This window comes from Arachis hypogaea, chromosome 17 (genome assembly GCF_003086295.3).
Source record: "Arachis hypogaea cultivar Tifrunner chromosome 17, arahy.Tifrunner.gnm2.J5K5, whole genome shotgun sequence".
In the NCBI taxonomy this organism is placed as follows: Eukaryota; Viridiplantae; Streptophyta; class Magnoliopsida; order Fabales; family Fabaceae; genus Arachis; species Arachis hypogaea.
This window is the reverse complement of record NC_092052.1, coordinates 35,211,579-35,232,165: the sequence shown is the minus strand read 5'-3', so window position 1 is coordinate 35,232,165 and position 20,587 is coordinate 35,211,579. Positions and strand designations below refer to the sequence as shown.

At 38.3% G+C, this 20,587-nt stretch overlaps 1 long non-coding RNA gene across 1 annotated transcript; it reads left to right on the top strand.

Annotated features, from left to right (window-relative positions):
• The first annotated feature begins 7,200 nt into the window (after positions 1–7,200).
• LOC112767005 (uncharacterized) lies at positions 7,201–10,283 on the top strand. Its single transcript, XR_003184663.3, has 2 exons — positions 7,201–7,933; positions 8,128–10,283. It is a non-coding gene; the product is annotated as an uncharacterized lncRNA (long non-coding RNA).
• Positions 10,284–20,587: the final 10,304 nt, after the last annotated feature.

Below are 20,587 nucleotides of genomic sequence, written 5' to 3'. Positions count from 1 at the left end.
TTTGCTATTATGAGTTCTAACCCCCATCGCTTTAAGTTTGGTTCCAATGTTGTTATAAAGAATGGAAACTATAATGAAAATAGGCATCAAGGTTGGAAGAATCAAAGATGGGAGGAGCCACAAGGATTTGATCAACCCTCTTGGCGACAACCACCTCCAAGACACTATCAACAACCATTCTATAATGCGCACCAAGACAATGGTTATGGTGGACCTCTTCGTGACAATCAACACCCACCACAAAATACCTATGAACCTCCTCCTCCACGTAATTTTTAACCATCATACTCACAAGTCCCTTACCACCAAACACCACCATATGACCCTAACCTATATCCACCACACCAACCACCATATGAACCACACCCAGAACCACCACCTCAATATTCACCATCTCCATATCCTTATCAAGAAGAACCACCTTCCTATTATGAACCCTTTCTCCAAAATAATGAACCCTCATATCCACCCCAATCTCCAATGGATGACATCCTTCGTGGTCTTCTTCAAGGGCAAGCGAAGATGCAAAGGGATGTAGTGGAACTCGTGACTGCCTTAACCGAGGTAGTAAATAAATTAGCTTCTCAACATCTGAGCACTCAAAGTACTCCCATGGCTGCATGTGGAGAATCAAAAGAAGAGCGTAGCATGAAGGAGACACTAGAAACTTCGGTGGACAATGAGGAACATAGCTTTGTACTGGAACAAGTGGAGGAAGCCATAATAGTTGCAGAGGAAGAAATGGTTAAAGATTTAGGAGATGCTGAACCTCCATGGGAAAGTCAGGTTATAGAACCTCCTTCCAAGGCGATTGAAATTGATGCTGAGGAGGGTGTACAACCTCCAAGGCATATTATAGTTGAAGACTTGGAAGAGGTTGGTCAAGAGATGGAGATTAAAGAAGAAGAATCACAGCCTCCCATGCCTTTGGTGAGCAATGAAGAAGAGATTGAATTGGAAGAAAGCTACCAAGAGGAAGAGGTTGATATTGAAGAAACTTGCAAAGAGGTGGAAGTTGTCAGAGAAGAGCACAAGGGAGTGGAGATTGCAAATTCGTTAGAAATACCTCCCCCTAAGTTGCCATCATCCTTCACAACATTCAAGTGGGTAAAATTCATATCCCTTAGCTTTCTAATTCCACTTGAATATGGGCTACTGGAGACAGATGGTCAACTTAGAGCTCTTTGTGGCATTAAGAGTAAGAGGAAGATAGTTAGTGGTTGGAGTTGTCAAGTAAGGTTCAACATGGTTGTGTGCTCAAAGTTTAAATACAAGGGTTGGTGTAAAGCTCAACTGAATGGGTCTAGGAAGTTGTTTGGCCGCTTTAGTGAGAATTCAAATTGCTTGCTACCCGGATGGAATCATAATGATCAACAAGAAGACGGGTGCAAAAGCGAGATATGGGACCCCGGAATTCATTCTGGCAATCAACACTCTTGGGGCCTTGTCACTTGCTTTAACTTGCTTGAAGGCTTTCTGCGCCTAGTTTGGGATCCCGGAGGATACTGAAATTGCAAACATTGGTGGAGATTCAAGGATCAGTACAAGCACAAGCCACCATAACAAAGGATTCCCCAAATGTCCAACTTAAGGACTTTAACTAAAAGTGCTAGGTGGGAGACAACCCACCATGGTATGATCGTTCCTTTTTCAATTTTAATTTTATTTCGTTTTGTTTGTTTTTAAGTTTTATTTTATTTCATTGAACCTAAAATTATTCATGACATCCACATTAGCATTGCATTTTGCATTCTACAAAAAAATAGAAGAAAAATGGCACGGGACGCGACAGCGTCGCCAACGTGTCCGCATCATATGTGCGCTGGGAAGAAAACAAGATTGAATAGAGAATCACGCGAAAGCGTGGCTGGAGGCGTGCCTTTGGCACAAATTGATCCACACGAACGCATGGCCCTGTAAAATCGACGTAAACGGGTGTTTGGCAGCAAGTTAGGATGGAATGGGGCTGGAACCGCGCTAGAAGCACAAGTCCCACCACGCGAACGCGTGCCCCACGCGTCTGCGTCGTTCTTCAAAGTATGGCCATTCACGCGATCGTGTCAACCACGCTACCGCATCACCCAGATTTTTGGAAAAATGCATTTAAAACAGAGAGTTGCGCGACCGCGAGGCTGCCCTCGCGCTAATGGCACAAATCACTCCACGCGAACGTGTGACCCACGCGTCCGCGTCACTTCATAGAAGCGCTATCCGCGCGAACGCGTAACCCACGCGCTCGCGTCGCCTGCGCCACACAACTTATCCAGATCAGCGCCAATTATCTTATCTTTTCTTTTCTAATCCTAATTTCTTTTATCTTTTCTTCTTTCTTCTTCCTTTTTTTAATTTCTTCTTCTTCATCTCTTTAACTTCTCATCCCTCTTCACTTCCATTCTATTTCATTTAATTTATTTGCATACTTTCTTTCATTGCATTATTTTCATTGGTGTTAGAAATTTATTTGGGTCATTATTTTTTATATTTTGCTTGTGGATTATTAAAGGAATTGTTTGACAATTATATATTATTTTTTAAAGGGTTGCTTGCATGTTCAATTTAATACATTCAATAACTTAATTACCATGCATGCTATGTGTTGGCATTGTGCACTATTTTTAGATTTCTTTTATTCTACTACTCTAAATGCTTGCTTTTCACAAAATTCTTTTTATATTTTATTAATTAAATATAATTGTTATTCCAACATGTTAGTTTGAAAGACTCGGTAATCTAACTTGGACATGGAATGCTTGATCTATGCTACTCATGCCTTTGCCAGCATGCCAATAAACATCTTGCATTTAATTGTCATTACATGCACTTGCTATATTTCCATTGATGAACTTTTCACATGTAGTCATGACCATGTGTTAACGTCATTCTTCTTTATTGTGCATTGATTACCACCTTTCCCGCTCTCTTCCTTGCTCTAACCCTTAGCTTTAAAAGTTATATTCTTTTTCTCTTTTCAGGATGGCCACTAAGAAGGATAAAGAGAAAGCTAATCCCAAACCACCGGCAAGGAAAGGAACAAAAAGAGCCCCAGCTGAGGAACCACAACCCCCATCCACTTGCACATCTTAGCATGCACCGAGGACGGTATAATCTTTAAGTGTGGGGAGGTCGATACTGACTTCCAGAGGTTAGTTACCTTCTTTTCAACACCAATACTCTATTTTCTTTGTTTGTTCAATATTGCATTGCATAATAGATTGCATGTGTAGTTGATTGTTTGCATTTAAGTACTACTTGGTTGAAAAATAATAAGTTTCTTTTTAAGACCCTATTTTTGAAAATTTTCACAAATTTAAATTAAAAAAAATAAAATTTTCTATGTGTTAAATTTGTTTGAAGATCGTAAATTGGAACATGGTTTTTGAGCTAAAGAACACACAACATGTGAGATTTTGAGCTTATTTATATGGTTACATTAGTTAACCATAAATATTTTATTCTTGTGTGTTTTCTTCTCTATAATTGCAATCTTTACCTTGTTCCACTCTATATGTCCGTTATTTAGTGTATTTACATGCTTGCATATGATTGAGGCCATTACTTGTTTTCACTCACTTATCCCAAATAAGCCTACCCTTTTATGTCACCCTTGTTAGCCACTTTAAGCTTTTTAACCCCTCTCTATTCCATAACCACATTACTAGCCTTAAGCAGAAAAATAAAATAAAAATTCCAAGTTGAATCCTTGGTTAGCTTAAGATAGATATTGTGTATAATTTAAGTATGGAGAATTTTATGGGAACATGGGATGATAGAAAAAAAGGGGAATTAAATTGAATAAGTTATTTGAAAATTTGGGAAGCATGTTCATGTGAAATCAAAATAATTAAATTACCATGTGCATTGAAAAAAAAATATTAAGTAATTAAATAAGGGGATACAAAAAAAAAAGAAAGAAGAAAAAGAGAAAAAATAATATTACCCCAAATGCAAAATAAAAAGAATCAATGCACATGGGACAAAATTCAAAAATAAGTTTGATACACGAGCATGTAATACAAAAGTGGAAAAAATTTGGGTAGCTAGGTAAAGCATTTTAAATTATATAAAGTATGTATATGTTAGGTGAGATCTTAGACTAATCAAGGATTCACTTTGTTAGCTCACTTAGCCTTATATATATATATATATATATATATATATATATATATATATATATATATATATATATATATATATATATATATATATATATATCCTTACCTTTACCTCAGCCCCATTACAACCCTGAAAAGACCTCATGATGTTTGCATTGGTATACTAAATATTTGTTGATTGGTTAGATGAAGAATAAGGTTGAGAAAGCATGACTAGGAAAGAGTAGAGTGATTGACCCTAGACACTTGAGAGTTAGAGTGATATACACTACCAGTAAGGGTTCAATGCTTGATTCTATATTCCCTGCTTTCATGAGCTATCTTCTTACAAGTTTACTTATTTTTACTATATGGTTTGAATTAGAGGAATTTGATTTATGTTTGTCTTGGAGAACTGATTTATTTTTAACCAAGTAGGTAGAAGCATTTCACATTTATTTGTATTCATATAGATAGGATTGTATTTCATACATTTTACTATTCCTCTTCACTCCTTTATAGCTTCTCTTGAGCTTAGCATGAGGACATGCTAATGTTTAAGTGTTGGGAGGTTGATAAACCACTATTTTATGGTTTATCTTATGCTCAATTGAGTGGATTTTATCAATCTTTCATACACTTATTCATATGATTTGCATGAGTTTACGTTTTCCTTCCTGATTTTGTGCTATGATTGAAAACATGCTTCTTTGGTCTTAATTTTGATATGTTTAATCTTCTCTTATTACCATTCGATTCCTTGATATGTGTGTTAAGTGATTTCAGAGATTACAGAGCAGGAATGGCTCAGAGGATGGAAAGAAAGTATGCAAAAGTGGAAGGAATACAAGAAGTTGAAGAAATTGCTAAGCTGTCCAGCCTGACCTCTTCGCACTCAAACGGTCATAACTTGAGCTACAAAGGTTGAAATGACGCGGTTCCAGTTGTGTTGGAAAGCTAACATCCGGAGCTTCGTAACGATATATAAATTGTCATAGCTGACCTGAAGCCAGACGACGCTTCTGCATCACTTTTCCGCGACCTGTATGTACCAGAATACGCTGGGGGCAATTTCTGGGCTGTTTTTGACCCAGTTTTTGGCCCAGAAAACACATATTAGAGGCTATAAAGTGAGGGAATGCATCCATTCATGAAGAGGTCTTCCATTATTCACTTTTCATAATTTAGATGTAGTTTTTAGAGAGAGGAGTTCTCTCCTCTCTCTTAGGATTTAGGATTAGGATTCCTCTTAAAGGATTTAGGATTTCTTATTATTTCAACTTACAATTTCTTTTGAGTTCCAGGTTCAATGTTCCTTTTACTTATTTTCTCAATTTAGTTTATGAACTCCTTATGTTTAGATTGATTTTCTATTTAATATAATTTGAGGTATTTCAGAATTATGATTACTTTCCTTTATTTATATAAATAATTTAGATTTTTTCTCTTTTGGCTTTGGTTGATTAATTGGTAACTCTTAGTTGTCAAACTCATCATGATTGATAATTGTTATCTTTGCTGATTGATTTAAATTCCTATAACTCTAGTCTTTCCTTAGGAGTTGACTAGGACTTTAGGTGTTAAATTGATTTATCCACTTGACTTTCCTTCATAGTTAGAGGTTGACTTAGTGGGGAGCAAAATATAATTCTCATCACCATTGATAAGGATAACTAGGATAGGACTTCTAATTTTCATACCGTGCCAAGAGTTTTATTAGCTATTGATTTATTAATTCCTGCAATTTACTTTCTTGTCATTTACTATTCTTACTTTTCATCTTATACATTAAAAACCTCCAATTTACAAGACTCATAACCAATAATAAATCATACCTCCCTACAATTCCTTGAGAAGACGATCCGAGATTTAAATACTTCGGTTATCAATTTTTAAAGGGGTTTGTTACTTGTGACAACCAAAATGTTTGTACGAAAGGATTTTCTATTGGTTTAGAATCTATACTTACAACGCGATTACTCTTATTCTTTACCGATAGGAAATCCGATTCGTCATAGGTACACTCCCCCTCTTTGTTCTCTTCACAACGTGGTACACTCTCGGACTTCCAAGCTTATAATTCAGTGTCAGCTACCAGAAACCGAGTTGTCCCAAGTTCATCCACACAAGAGCATATCCTATATAAAAATGTTTGAGCAGCGTAACTTTAAATTAACACTAATCTAAATATTATGTTGATTCAATTCTAATTATTTTTTAATTGAAATGTGAATAGAATTGAAAAACAGGTTAAAGTTTACTAAGCTGGTCCATGTAACTCGCAAAAAAAGTGGCCAAACTTAAAAGGCTAACTGTTCAAAAAATGCATGCTCGTCAAATTCCCAGCCTGACCCACGCTGATTTTCAAGTTATTTTGTGAGAACTTCGATTATATTGGTGAATTTTCATAACCTCTAAACCTTCTTTTCTCAGTTACTTTACATTGATGTGAATTTTTTGTCTCACATTGTAAGATGTAAGCACTCTAGATTATTAAAATACACTTAGGTTATAGCTTTTGGCATAACTTCTTAAATCTTATCAAAAAATTGTAGAATAACATTTATAATTAAATATTTCAAAGTCACTACTATTTAAATATTCTTTTCCAATTTCGTTCAAAATGACTGTGAAATTGAGGGAGAAAAATACGTTTTCAATTTCGTAGCCAATGAATACAAAAATTTTTTTCTTAGTTTTATCTGCACAATCTGTAAATTCAGAGATAATGCACAATAACATAATTTTGCTACAATGATTTAAAATAAAAATAAAAAATTTTTACTTAAATAAAAAAGACAATATTAACCTAATATTCTATCTTCTGTAGAAAATAAAAATAGTGTTAAATATCCATTTGTATTACCCGATTTTTGTCAAAATTTGGAGAATTCCATCGATTAATTAATTTTATTGCACATGTCATTATTTACTATTTTTATTTTTATTAGTATCATTATTATTATCGTTATTATAAATGAATAATACACTAAACTCAATATAAATATAAAAATTAAATATGAAGTTAAAATATCAATTAAAATTTAAATTTTTTACATTGATTTTGACAAAAGAAAAAGTTAACTTTAATTTTGTGTTCTAATTTATTTTTTTATCTTTTTTTTTCTTGGATATGATGAGAGCCGGGCATATCCAGCCTACACCCAAGCAGGACTCGAAACCAGAGACCCACCCAGACCTACACCTTCTAATTCAAACTACCTTTCCCTCTCACCTTCGGTCAACTTCCTCAATGCTAAACTCCGACAACAACTATTCTCACTCCCTAAATTAGCACTGTGTACAAGACCGGAAGATTACAAACTGCTACTGCTCTGGTAAGGACGATTCCCACACTCTCTATTGTTGGTTCTGCGTTGATGGAAGTACGGTTGTTCCAATGATGGTGAAGGGAGATGGGTATTGCTGCTCCGTCGATCGATGTGCATGATGGAGAAGATGGCGCGACTGTCAGAGAGGAGGACGCTTGGACGCAGGAGGTGTGACGCTCTGGGTAGGCACTAGGGGCATGCTTCCATTGGTAGCCTAGAACCACGACTGAGATTTACTGGCTCTTGGCTGCAAGTTCCTCCCATGGTTGTGGAATGTTGGAACTGGAGACAAAACTTTATTTCTGACGCTGGTTGTGATCTCTGAATCCGTTGCTGGGTTGTACTAAAAAAGATTGGACAGGGATAAAATGGGGGATCTCCGGTCTCTTTTTTTTATGATGTCTGCTACCTGAGTTTGGGGATTAAGAATCCATGAATTGAGTAGCTAGTTCTAGTGTTTTAATTGTGCTAAGGATGTATGCCAGTTTGTTTTCCCCGCGAGGCGTCCAGGTAAAACCAGAAATAAATATTCTTCTTTTGATTTTCCTTATGTCCTGGATTATTGGATCAACCTCCCAAATTGTACAGCCTGTTTTGAGGATTTGAACTAGTAATTGACTGTCTGATTCAATGGTAGCCTTTTGAATTCCTAGGTTGTCGGCCAGAATTATAGCTTCTCTAACTGCTTGTGCTTCTGCTAACAGAATTGATTGTGCTGTGATTTTGGTAACTGTTCCTCCCAAGACGTTTCCGTTGTGGTCTCTGATCACTGCAGCTACTGTGCCTATTTTAGTTCCGTCTGATAAGGCTGCATCGATATTTAGCTTGAGCCAGCCCTGTGGTAGAGGTTTCCATTTAACAGGTACTTTGCTTGTTATGTTTGTCTCCATTACTTTGATGTTGATTTCCTTTGTATGGCTGATATACTCTTGTTCTAATTTTCTTGCTTTGTTAATGATTAGTTCGGGGTTAGGTTCTATATAGTTGTACACATGCATATTCCTTTCCTTTTATATAGACCACGTAATGATGCCAATTCTGCTCCAATTCTGAGTTGCTTCTATCTTGCACACCCTCTTACCACTCCTATACATCACCTAGAGCCAGTCTCCTATTGATTTTACATTCTCCTTCGAGAAGATGCATTGTGACTGAGAGCCAAACCACACTACTGCTCTTGTCCAATCACATAAAAGTAGAGCATGTTCACTGGTCTCTTCTTCCGAAAAGCAAATCTTGCAAATCTTGGAATTAGTAAGCCTTTTTTTTTTTCAATAAATTCGCTCTTACCGGTATTATATTTTGTGTAGCCTTCTAGATAAACATTTTAATTTTCTGTGGAAACTTCATATTCCATATCCCTTACCATAGTTCCTCTATTGAGTTGCTTGTCGAGGGGTTGTCCTTGGGTTTTTTACTTCTTCCTCTTTTTTTTGGCCGCATAGTATCCTATTTTTGTTGAATATTCTTCATCTTTCCTGTACGGCCAAATAAGCTTATTTGAATCTGAGGTTTTGCTGATTGGAGTCTGAACTATCATATTTGCTACAATTGGGGGAAAACTCCTTTGAATTTTCTCTTTTCCCCATGATCTGGAGTTGGTGAGAAATTCTTCCACTCTTTGATTGTCACTGCAGCCCCTTTTTTAGTGGTTCATTGATACCATGAATCCAATTATCACCCTAAATTCTCACCCCACTTCCCTTGCCTAAATTCCATTTATCTTTGCTTTTCAAAAGATCTCTTCCTTGTAATATGCTATCCACATCCAAGATCCGTTTCAGTGCTTCTGCGCTTCCCAAAGTTTGCAATTTGAAAAGTATATGGCTTTAAGAGTTTGCAACCAAATGGCTTCCGGGGTTTTTTTTATTATTCTCCATGCTTATTTGGCCAATTGCATGGTGATTTAATGATAGAATTCTTTGAATCCCAAACCTCCCTCTTTTTTGCTTCTACATAATTTTGACCAGGCTTTCCAATGCACTCTAATAAACTCCTATTTTATGATGTATTTTGTGCTCAAATTGAGTGTTTTTATCAATTCTTCACCCACTTATTCATATGAATTGCATGGTTTTACTATTCCTTTCTTATTATATATGTGAAAACATGTTTCCTATCCTTTAAAAATATTAATTTTAATTATTCTTTATTACCATTCGATGCCGTGATCTGTGTGTTAAGTATTTTCAGGCTTCATAGGCCAGGAATGGCTTAGAGGACGAAAAGAAAACATACAAAAATGGAAGAAAAACATAAAAATGAAGTTTTGAAGAAAAGGCAGTGATGCAAACGGATGGACGACGCGAACACGTGCCTAGCGCAAAATGGCAGCGACGCGTACGCGTGGACGACGCGGACGCGTGCCTTGAGCAGAACGCAAAAGACACGTACGCGTGACTAGGAAAAACTCCAAACCACGCGAACGCGTGACCCACGCGCACGCGTGGCGGACGCCACGTATAGGAATCTGCAGAAAACGTCCTCAGTGATTTCTGGACCCTTTTTCGGCCCAAATCCAAGCCAGAAACACAGAATATAAGCCAGAGAATGGGGGAATCAAAGAGAACAATTAAGAGGACACATACAACATTCATAATACATAATTTTAGGATTTAGATGTAGTTTTAGAGAGAGAGAGAGACTCTCTCCTCTCTCTTAGGTTTTAGGAATTAGGATTCCTCTTATTTTATGATTACTTCTTCAATCACAGGTTCAACGTTCCTTTAATTTACTTTCTAGTTTTATTTATTCTATTACCTTAACTGTTATTTATCTTTTCAATTTGATTTATGAACTTTCCTATGTTAGAATTGATTTCTCTATTTAATATTATTTGAGGTATTTCAGATTAATGATTGTTTTATTCTATTTCTTTTGATGCTTTCAATTTAATTTATGATTTATTTTCTTCTTTTGGCTTTGGTTAAGTAATTGGTAACGCTTGAGTTATCAAACTCAACAGTTGATTGGAAATTAGGATTGCTGATTGATTTGGACCCCTCTAAAGCTAATCTTTCCATAGGAGTTGACTAGGACTGAGGAATCAAATTAATTAATCTACTTGACTTACCTTTATTTAGTAAGGGTTAACTAAGCGGGAGCAGAATCCAATTCTCATCACATCTGATAAGGATAACTAGGATAGGATTTCCAGTTCTCGTACCTTGCCAAGAGTTTTCTTTATAATTATTAATTTATTTTTCCTGTCATTTAAATTATTTGTTCCCTATTGCAAAAACCCAAAATTCTACCTTTTCCGTAACCAATAATAAATCATACCTCCCTGCAATTCCTTGAAAAGACGACCCGAGGTTTAAATACTTCAGTTATAAATTTTATTGGGTTTTGTTACTTGTGACAACCAAATTTTTGTACGAAAGAATTTTCTGTTAGTTTAGAAATTATACTTACAATGCGATTAATTTTGTGAATTTCTCTACTAGCAAAAATCAGTTCGTTCAAAATGGCGCCGTTGCCGGGGAATTGTAAACGTGTGCCTTATTATTGGTTATTGTAAATATTTTATTTTTCTTGTTTATTTGCTTTTATTTTTGCTTTTTAATTTTTATTAGCTACTATGAGTTCTCACCCCCGTCGCTTTGAGTTTGGTTCCAATGTTGTTGCAAGGAATGGAAATTATAACAGGAACATGCATCAAGGTCAAAACAATCAGAGATGGACGGAGTCACGAGGATCTGATCAACCCTTTCGGCAACAACACCTTCCAAGATGCCAGGGACAACGACCATTCTACAATGCATGTCGAGACAATAGTATTGGTGGACCCCTTCGTGACAACCAACACCCACCAAATTACTACAGTCAATAACTATTCCGAGGTGCATACCAAGATGATAGATATGGTGGACCTCCTTGTAGTTACCAACAAGCCCCATCATATGCCTATGAACCACCTCCTCAACATAGCTTTGAACCACCATACTCACAAGCCCCCTACCACCATTCACCTCTATATGACCCTAACCCATATCCACCCCAATTCCAATCCCATTACCCCCAAGAACCACCACTTCCCTATGCACCATGTTCATATCCATCGACCCAAGAATCACGGGAGCGTCTCAAGGAAATAGTGGAAAAATTTCATGCAACCCTTCACCAACTGGAGCAAGCGATCAATCAATTACCTTCCCGATGTTCGGATACTCAAGGAATCCCCATGGCTTCCTGTGGGCAATCTAATGAAGAACGTAGCATGAAGGAGAAACTCTAATGGACAGTAAGGAACATGACTTTGTACTGGAACAAGTGGAGGAAGCTGACATTATCGAAGAAGAAGAATTGGTTGAAGATTTAGGAGATGCTGAACCTCCATGGGAATCCAGAATTGTGGAGAATTCCGTCGAGGAATTTGCAATTGATGCTAAGGAGGATAGTGCACAGCCCCCAAAGCAGGTATCTTATGACGAACTGGACGGAACAACTCAAGAAGCGAGTTTCCTTGATAATGATAATCACAAGTCAAGTTCTCCTAGTAATGAACTTGCATCCGCAAGTGAATTCTTTGAGACTGAAGAATCTTCCCCAAGTGAATACGAAGATGATGTGGAGGTAGAATTCTCTCAACCTCCAACTTATGACTTGAGTGATGAGGAGGATATCGAAGACTTTGATCAAGACGTGGTTACAGTTGAAGAAGTTTGCAAGGAAGTGGAGGAATTCACAGAAGAATACAAGGGAGTAGAGCTTGCAAAACCACTGGAAACACCTATCCCAAGGCCATTACCACCCAATACAAACTTCAAGTGGGTAAAATTCTTAGCCTTTATCTTTACTTTTACACTTGAATATGGTTTGCTTGAAACAGATGGCCAGCTTAGAGCTCTTTGCGGCTTTAAGAGTAAAAGAGAAATGGTTCGCACTCGGAGCTGGTATGCAAGATTCCATGAAGCTCCACACTTCAATTTGAGGTACAAGGATTGGTTTCGAATTCAATTACATGGGTCTCGGAAAATGTTTGGTCATCTTGGTGAGAATACAAATTCCATACCGTCCGGCTGGACAAATGCAAATCAAAACAAAGGCGGATATAAAAGCAAGGTTTGGGATCCTGGAATCTATTCTGACATTCAACACCCAGGGAACCTGAACACCTATTTGAATTTAATCAAGGGCTTTATATGCCTAGTTTGGGACCCCGGAGGCTGTTGGCATTCCAAACATTGGTGGAGATTTTTGGATGAATTCAAGCATAAGCCACCATAGTAGGAAGCTCAGCAAATGTTCAACTTAAGGACTTTAACCAAAAGTGCTAGGTAGGAGACAATCCACCATGGTATGATCGTTCCTTTTCTTCAATTTTGATTTTATGTCGTTTTGTTTGTTTTTGAGTTTTATTTTATTCTATTTTCATTGAACCTGGAATTATTCATAGCATCCACATTAGCATTGCATTTTGTATCCTGCGTATTATGAAAAAAAAAAAAGCACCTCACGCGTGCGCATGGGCCACGCGTGGGCGTCGAGTTGAAATCGGCGTAAAAAATCCAACGCCCAGAAAGTTGGGCTAGAATCGTGCGGCTGTTATGCATTAGGCACAAATTGGGCCACGCGTTCGTGTCAGTGACGCGAACGCGTCACTTTCACTTCACACACACCACGCGAAAGCGTGAGCGACGCGTATGCGTCACGTGGAAATCTTAGACCCCTAATTGGAAATAGAGAGTTGCGCCAAAACGACGCTGGAATCATGCGTTTAGCACAATTCTGAGCGACGCGTATGCGTGTCCCACGCGTACGCGCCAATTTCATTATCTCTCAATCACGCGATCGCATGATCCACGCGTTCGCGTGGATTCGAATCCACTAAACACCACCCACGCAAAACCCCAACCCATTTTGCGTCACTTCCCCCAATCCCCCTCTGCACTCTCTCTTATCCACTCCCCAACCACCATACCACCACCATCGCCGACCAGGAATGCCGCCCCCGCCGCGCCGTGCCCCTACCACCACGCCGCCCTCACAGCACCCCCCTCCTCCCTTCTCTTCTTCTCCCCCTCTTCCTCCCCCACCACCATCCTCCCTTCTCGACCCCAGCCCCGTCCCCGATCTGCCCCAGCACCGCCGCCACCTCTCTAAACCTCTGGTCGACCACCACCACCATCTCCCTGAGCCCAAATTCTTGTTCCTCTGCACACCAGGTTCTGCCAAACAGCGGTTCCTCTTTCCATTAGTTAGTTGCATTTTTTTCAGATTATGTTCAAATTAGGATAGTTAGAGATCGCATGATCCACGCGTTCGCGTGGATTCGAATCCACTAAACACCACCCACGCAAAACCCCAACCCATTTTGCGTCACTTCCCCCCAATCCCCCTCTGCACTCTCTCTTATCCACTCCCCAACCACCATACCACCACCATCGCCGACCAGGAATGCCGCCCCCGCCGCGCTGTGCCCCTACCACCACGCCGCCCTCACAGCACCCCCCTCCTCCCTTCTCTTCTTCTCCCCCTCTTCCTCCCCCACCACCATCCTCCCTTCTCGACCCCAGCCCCGTCCCCGATCTGCCCCAGCACCGCCGCCACCTCTCTAAACCTCTGGTCGACCACCACCACCATCTCCCTGAGCCCAAATTCTTGTTCCTCTGCACACCAGGTTCTGCCAAACAGCGGTTCCTCTTTCCATTAGTTAGTTGCATTTTTTTCAGATTATGTTCAAATTAGGATAGTTAGAGATCGCATGATCCACGCGTTCGCGTGGATTCGAATCCACTAAACACCACCCACGCAAATCCCCAACCCATTTTGCGTCACTTCCCCCCAATCCCCCTCTGCACTCTCTCTTATCCACTCCCCAACCACCATACCACCACCATCGCCGACCAGGAATGCCGCCCCCGCCGCGCCGTGCCCCTACCACCACGCCGCCCTCACAGCACCCCCTCCTCCCTTCTCTTCTTCTCCCCCTCTTCCTCCCCCACCACCATCCTCCCTTCTCGACCCCAGCCCCGTCCCCGATCTGCCCCAGCACCGCCGCCACCTCTCTAAACCTCTGGTCGACCACCACCACCATCTCCCTGAGCCCAAATTCTTGTTCCTCTGCACACCAGGTTCTGCCAAACAGCGGTTCCTCTTTCCATTAGTTAGTTGCATTTTTTTCAGATTATGTTCAAATTAGGATAGTTAGAGATGCATGATCGTAGTGGATTCTAGGTGGTTAGGTAGCTAGGATATGGTTAGTGGATTTAGGCCTGATAATTGCGCCGTTCTTGTTAATTGTTTAATCTGTTTCGCAATTTGAATTTGCTGTGATGATAATGCTGTTCATATGCTGCTCTTTACTATTCTTTGATGCAGATTGAGTTTGTTTATTTTGAATTCATGTGAATTACTATTTGTTACTCTTTCCTACACTATTTTATTATCATATGAACTGTTTTGGCTGTTGTTTATTACCCAGGAATGTCCAATTTTTAGACGAAATGCTGCCCAATTTTTTTTCAGCAAAATGTTTCAATCAATTCCCATTCATGAAATAGTTTTGGAAATTTTAAGTTTGCACTAATTGGTTTCAACCAAAGCAATTCATGAATGCACGTGCTAGCTTTCTTATTCTTTCCGATTCTCTTATTTGATTAAATCAAATTATTGATGATTTCACTTTAATTTTGCAATTATTTTCTATAACTAATCATCAATAATCTGCAATTCTTACTTGAATATGAGTTACTTGTTAGTCAATTTTGTGCAATTTTAGTTACTTGGAAACCACAACCCCTTGCCACTCACTTTAACTTCATTTTAACTCTTAACTACTTTAACGTTCTAACTTTTTTGTTTTCAACTAACCACTTTCAAACCACTTCAATGCATGTTTAGTGTTGTTCCTAATTAACAAACAATTCTGCACATCAAAGATTTTAGATTGTGATTTTTCTTCTCCAACTTTTAACTTGCCTACAATCCAAAATTTCACATCAATTTAACTCAATTCATGCTTATATTGCCACTTTATTCCTCTTTTGCCCCTCTATGCTTCTATTGATATATTCCTATTTATTTACCTGTTTTCCTGCTTTAGTTCTTAAACTGTATCCTGAAATTTCTGCTTTTTAGGATGTTTGACCCTAAAAGTAAAGGAAAGGGTAAAGCAACCACAGGCAAAAGGAAAAGAGGAAAATCCTCTACCTCTATTTTGGATATCCTCCATGACGATTCCTGGCGAGAGAAGAACTTTATCCCGCAGGAAAAGGCTGATCAGCTACTGCCTGCCACAGACCCAGTAAAGTTTACCAACAGATACTGTGAGCTAAAGTATCCAGTTTTTGCCACTTCCAGGAACCTATACCTGGAAAGGACCCTCAAAATTTCAGAAGAACTCAAACAATACACTTCAAAACAAATTAAACAGAGAGGCTGGTTGTTCTTGGAAAGAAACTTGACTGAAGTCAACTCATCCTGGGTCAGAGAATTCTACTGTAACTACTTCAAAACGTCCCTAGATGCAGTACAGCTTAGAGAAAAGAAAATTCTGATTACTGAGGAAGCCATTGAAGAAATCCTCCAACTTCAGCCTAAGTCAGATCAGCCAGACGATTACCAAAAGGCTGAGGAGGATATGAGATTCATGAGATTTGACTGGAACGCAGTCAAGAGGACTATAGCTCTTGATCCTACTGTCCCCTGGGTCATGAGCAAATCCACAGTGGCCCCAAAAGGAATAAAGATTATCTACCTGAATGATGAGGCTCGGCTTTGGCAGCAGATTTTGAGTAATTACGTGATGCCGAGCACTCATGAGACGGAGGTGCTAGCTGCCATGATCACCCTCATCTAGTGTGTGATGGAGGGAAAGGACTTATATCTCTCCCGCTTTATCAGGTATTACATGGCCAGAGTCCATGTTAGAGGCACCCTCCCTTTTCCATATTTGATTACTCAGTTGGGCCGCCGAGCTGAGGTGCCCTGGGATCTAACAGATGAGAAGCCAACCGCCGCCGACTGCAAGAAGATCATCCCTCACAGCAGGAAGTTTCAGGCCTTGCGCTACCGACCTTCTTTTCTCACTGACTCTGCTAAGGCCGCCACATCTTCTACTGCCCCTTCAGCACCTACTGCCCCAGCTACCACTACTGCACCCTCACCAGCTTCAGAGCCCATCTACCACCTCGTGCATCGCCTATTTGACCGGTTGGACCAGATGGAGCGCCGCAACCAGCGGCGATATGAGAGATCTGAGCGTCGCAACAAGCGACGCTATGAGCACTTAAAGTTGATGATCCGATCTGGCCACCACAACATCCCCTCCGAGCCTGACACCCCTTCTGAGCCATCTGATGCGGAGGCGGACGATCACGAGGAGGAGGCACGTACAGAGGCTGAGCAGGCAGGACCTGAGCAGGCTGCCCCACATCATGAGGAGCCCCATCAGATACAGCCAACTGATCCAGAGATCCCTCTACAGACAGAGCCTCCGCTTCAGCAGGCAGACCCTCCGACACTCATAGAAACTGCAGACCCTCAGCCCACCACCGAGACACCAGCAGCACATCCTTCCGGAGATGCCACTTCTTCACACACAGTTTGATAGAGCATCGAGGACGATGCTATTAATTAAGTGTGGGGAGGTCGCCATCTCTGGCGAACTTTATCTTGGTGAACCACTTTTTAGACTCTCTTTTATCCTATTTTGCTTATTTTATGTATTTTTATTTTTTATTTTTATTTTATCTTATCTTATTTATCTTTCAGTACTTACACATTTTTCTTTTGCTGTATTTTTACTTTATTTCTGCATTTTTCACTTTGGTTTATATATATAAATCTTAGATATTTAGTTTAGATTGCACTTTTAGTTTATTAGTTGTGATATAGAATATATGGATTAATTAGTTTAGTTTACCCTTTTAGCGTATGTTGAATTGATTTAATTGAAAATAAAAAGAGTAAACTAGAAACTTTAGTTTAACAGAATCATAACAATCCACACACACACTATATATATATATATATAGCAATAAATGTTGATTAATTGACAACAATTTTCAAGGAAAATACTTATTTTATAAACAGCCATTCAGAGATTCACATTGAGTTGAATGTAACTTCTTGATTTCTACTTGCATGACATACATAACTGATATATGGTTTTTGAGCCAAAGAGCACACAACCCGTGAGTTTTTTAGCTTAATTGTATGGTTACATTTAACCATAAATTTCAGTCCTGTGTGTTTCGCCATTCTTTTCTATGCTTATAATCTTTACTTTGTTTCAATATATATGTCCAATATAGAATGTAGATACATACCCACATATGATTGAGTCCATTGCTTATTTTGCTCACTTATCCCAAATAAGCCTACCTCCTATATCACCCTTGTTAGTCCCCTTAAGCCTTTTAATCCCCTTTTTTGTTCTATAACCACATCACTAGCTTTAAGCAGAAAAATAAATTAAAAATTCCAAGTTGAATCCTTGGTTAGCTTAAGATAGAGATTATGTATCCACTAAGTATGGGAAAACGTGGGAACATGAGTTGATAGGAAAGGATTAAATTAATAAGAATAATCAGAAAATTGGGAGCATGCTCATGTGAAACCAATTTAAATTAAAATATCATGTGCATTGATATATGTTGTGTTTGGATTTAAAAAAAATCCTTTTTAATTAAATAAATAAATAAGAGGACAAAATTACCCCATTAATGAGTTTAGTAAAGAAATCAATGCACATGAAGGTAAAATCAAAAATAAAATTGGTGCATGAGTATGTGACACAAAAGTGAAAAAAAATTGGGAAGACCAGGATAATTTTAAATTTTTATAGAGAATGTATATGTTAGGTGAGATCTTAGACTAATCAGGGATTCAACTTATAGCTCACTTAGCCTTATATACATCCTCACCTTTACCTTGCCCCCATTACAACCTTCAAAAAGACCTCATGATGTTTGTATGTATACATTATATATTTGTTGATTGGTTAGATGAAGAACAAAGTTTTAGAAAGCATGAATAGAAAAGAATAGAGTGATTAACCCCAAACACTGAGTAATTAGAGAGTAAACACAAAAAAATCCAGTGAGGGTTCAATAGCTCATCTCCATAAATCTAAATTTAATTATTTAATTGTCTTGCAAGTTTATGAATTCCTTTAAACTCAACTCAATTGTGAAAGTGCTTTAACATGACTTAGGCTTGGCTATGCATATGTGATTCCTTGAAATTATGAATCAAATTAACCACATGTAAGCTCTATATAAATAGGTGGATAGTAATTAGAATTTCATGATTCATTTAGGTAGCTTGCATTTAGAATAGGTTGCATTGTATAAGATTCCACCATTCTACCTTTACTCTTTTCTCTTGGATTTAGCATGAGGACATGCTATTGTTTAAGTGTGGGAAGGTTGATAAACCCCTATTTTATGATGTATTTTGTGCTCAAATTGAGTGTTTTTATCAATTCTTCACCCACTTATTCATATGAATTGCATGGTTTTACTATTCCTTCCTTATTTTATGATATATGTGAAAACATGTTTCCTATGCTTTAAAAATATTAATTTTAATTATCCTTTATTACCATTCGATGCTGTGATCTGTGTGTTAAGTATTTTCAAGCTTCATAGGACAGGAATGGCTTAGAGGACGAAAAAGAAACATACAAAAATGGAAGGAAAGCATAAAAATGGAGTTTTGAAGAAAAGGCAGCGACGCGAATGCATGGACGACGCGAACGCATGCCTAGTGCAAAATGGCAGCGACGCGGACGCGTGCCTTGAGCAGAACGTAAAAGACGCGTACGCGTGACTGACGCGTACGCGTGACCAGGAAAAACTCCAAACACGCAAACGCGTGACCCACACGCACCGCGTGGTGGACGCCACATACAGGAATCTGCAGAAAACGTCCTCAGCGATTTCTGGACCCTTTATCAGTCCAAATCCAAGCCAGAAACACAGAATATAAGCCAGAGAATAGGGGAATCAAAGAGAACAATTAAGAGGACACATACAACATTCATAATACATAATTTTAGGATTTAGATGTAGTTTTTAGAGAGAGAGAGGCTCTCTCCTCTCTCTTAGGTTTTAGGAATTAGGATTCCTCTTATTTTATGGTTATTTCTTCAATCACAGGTTCAAGGTTCCTTTAATTTACTTTCTAGTTTTATTTATTCTATTACCTTAATTGTTATTTATCTTTTCAATTTGATTTATGAACTTTCCTATGTTAGAATTGATTTCTCTATTTAATATTATTTGAGGTATTTCATATTAATGATTGTTTTATTCTATCTCTTTTGATGCTTTCAATTTAATTTATGATTTATTTTCTTCTTTTGGCTTTGGTTAAGTAGTTAGTAACGCTTGAGTTATCAAACTCAATAGTTGATTAGAAATTAGGATTGCTGATTGATTTGGACCCCTCTAAAGCTAATCTTTCTATAGGAGTTGACTAGGACTAAGAAATCAAATTAATTAATCCACTTGACTTACCTTTATTTAGTAAGGGTTAACTAAGTGGGAGCAGAATCCAATTCTCATCACATCTGATAAGGATAACTAGGATAGTATTTCCAGTTCTCGTACCTTGCCAAGAGTTTTCTTTATAATTATTAATTTATTTTTTCTGTCATTTAAATTATTTGTTCCCTATTGCAAAAACCTAAAATTCTACATTTTTCATAACCAATAATAAATCATACCTCCCTGCAATTCCTTGAGAAGACGACCCGAGGTTTAAATACTTCGGTTATAAATTTTATTGGGTTTTGTTACTTGTGACAACCAAATTTTTGTACGAAATGATTTTCTGTTAGTTTAGAAACTATACTTACAACGCGATTAATTTTGTGAATTTCTCTACTAGCAAAAATCAGTTTGTTCACACTCCTCTTTCTTTTCTTTGGTTCCTTCACCAGAATTTCACCACTTTAGCATTCAATTTATTACATAAAAATTTGGGAAATCTAAGGTTGTTCATGGCATAGATTGGTATCGCTTGTATGACTGCTTTGATCAGACCTCCTTTCCGACTTAGTTTAGAAGGCTCTCCTTCCACCCTTCAATTTTTCTTCCACTTTCTCCATGATCTATTCTAAGGACTTGTTTTTTTCTCTTCCCCATTGTGCTGAGAGCCCTAAATATTTATCCATGTTGTCCCAAGAAGGAATGTTCAGAATTTCTTCTATTT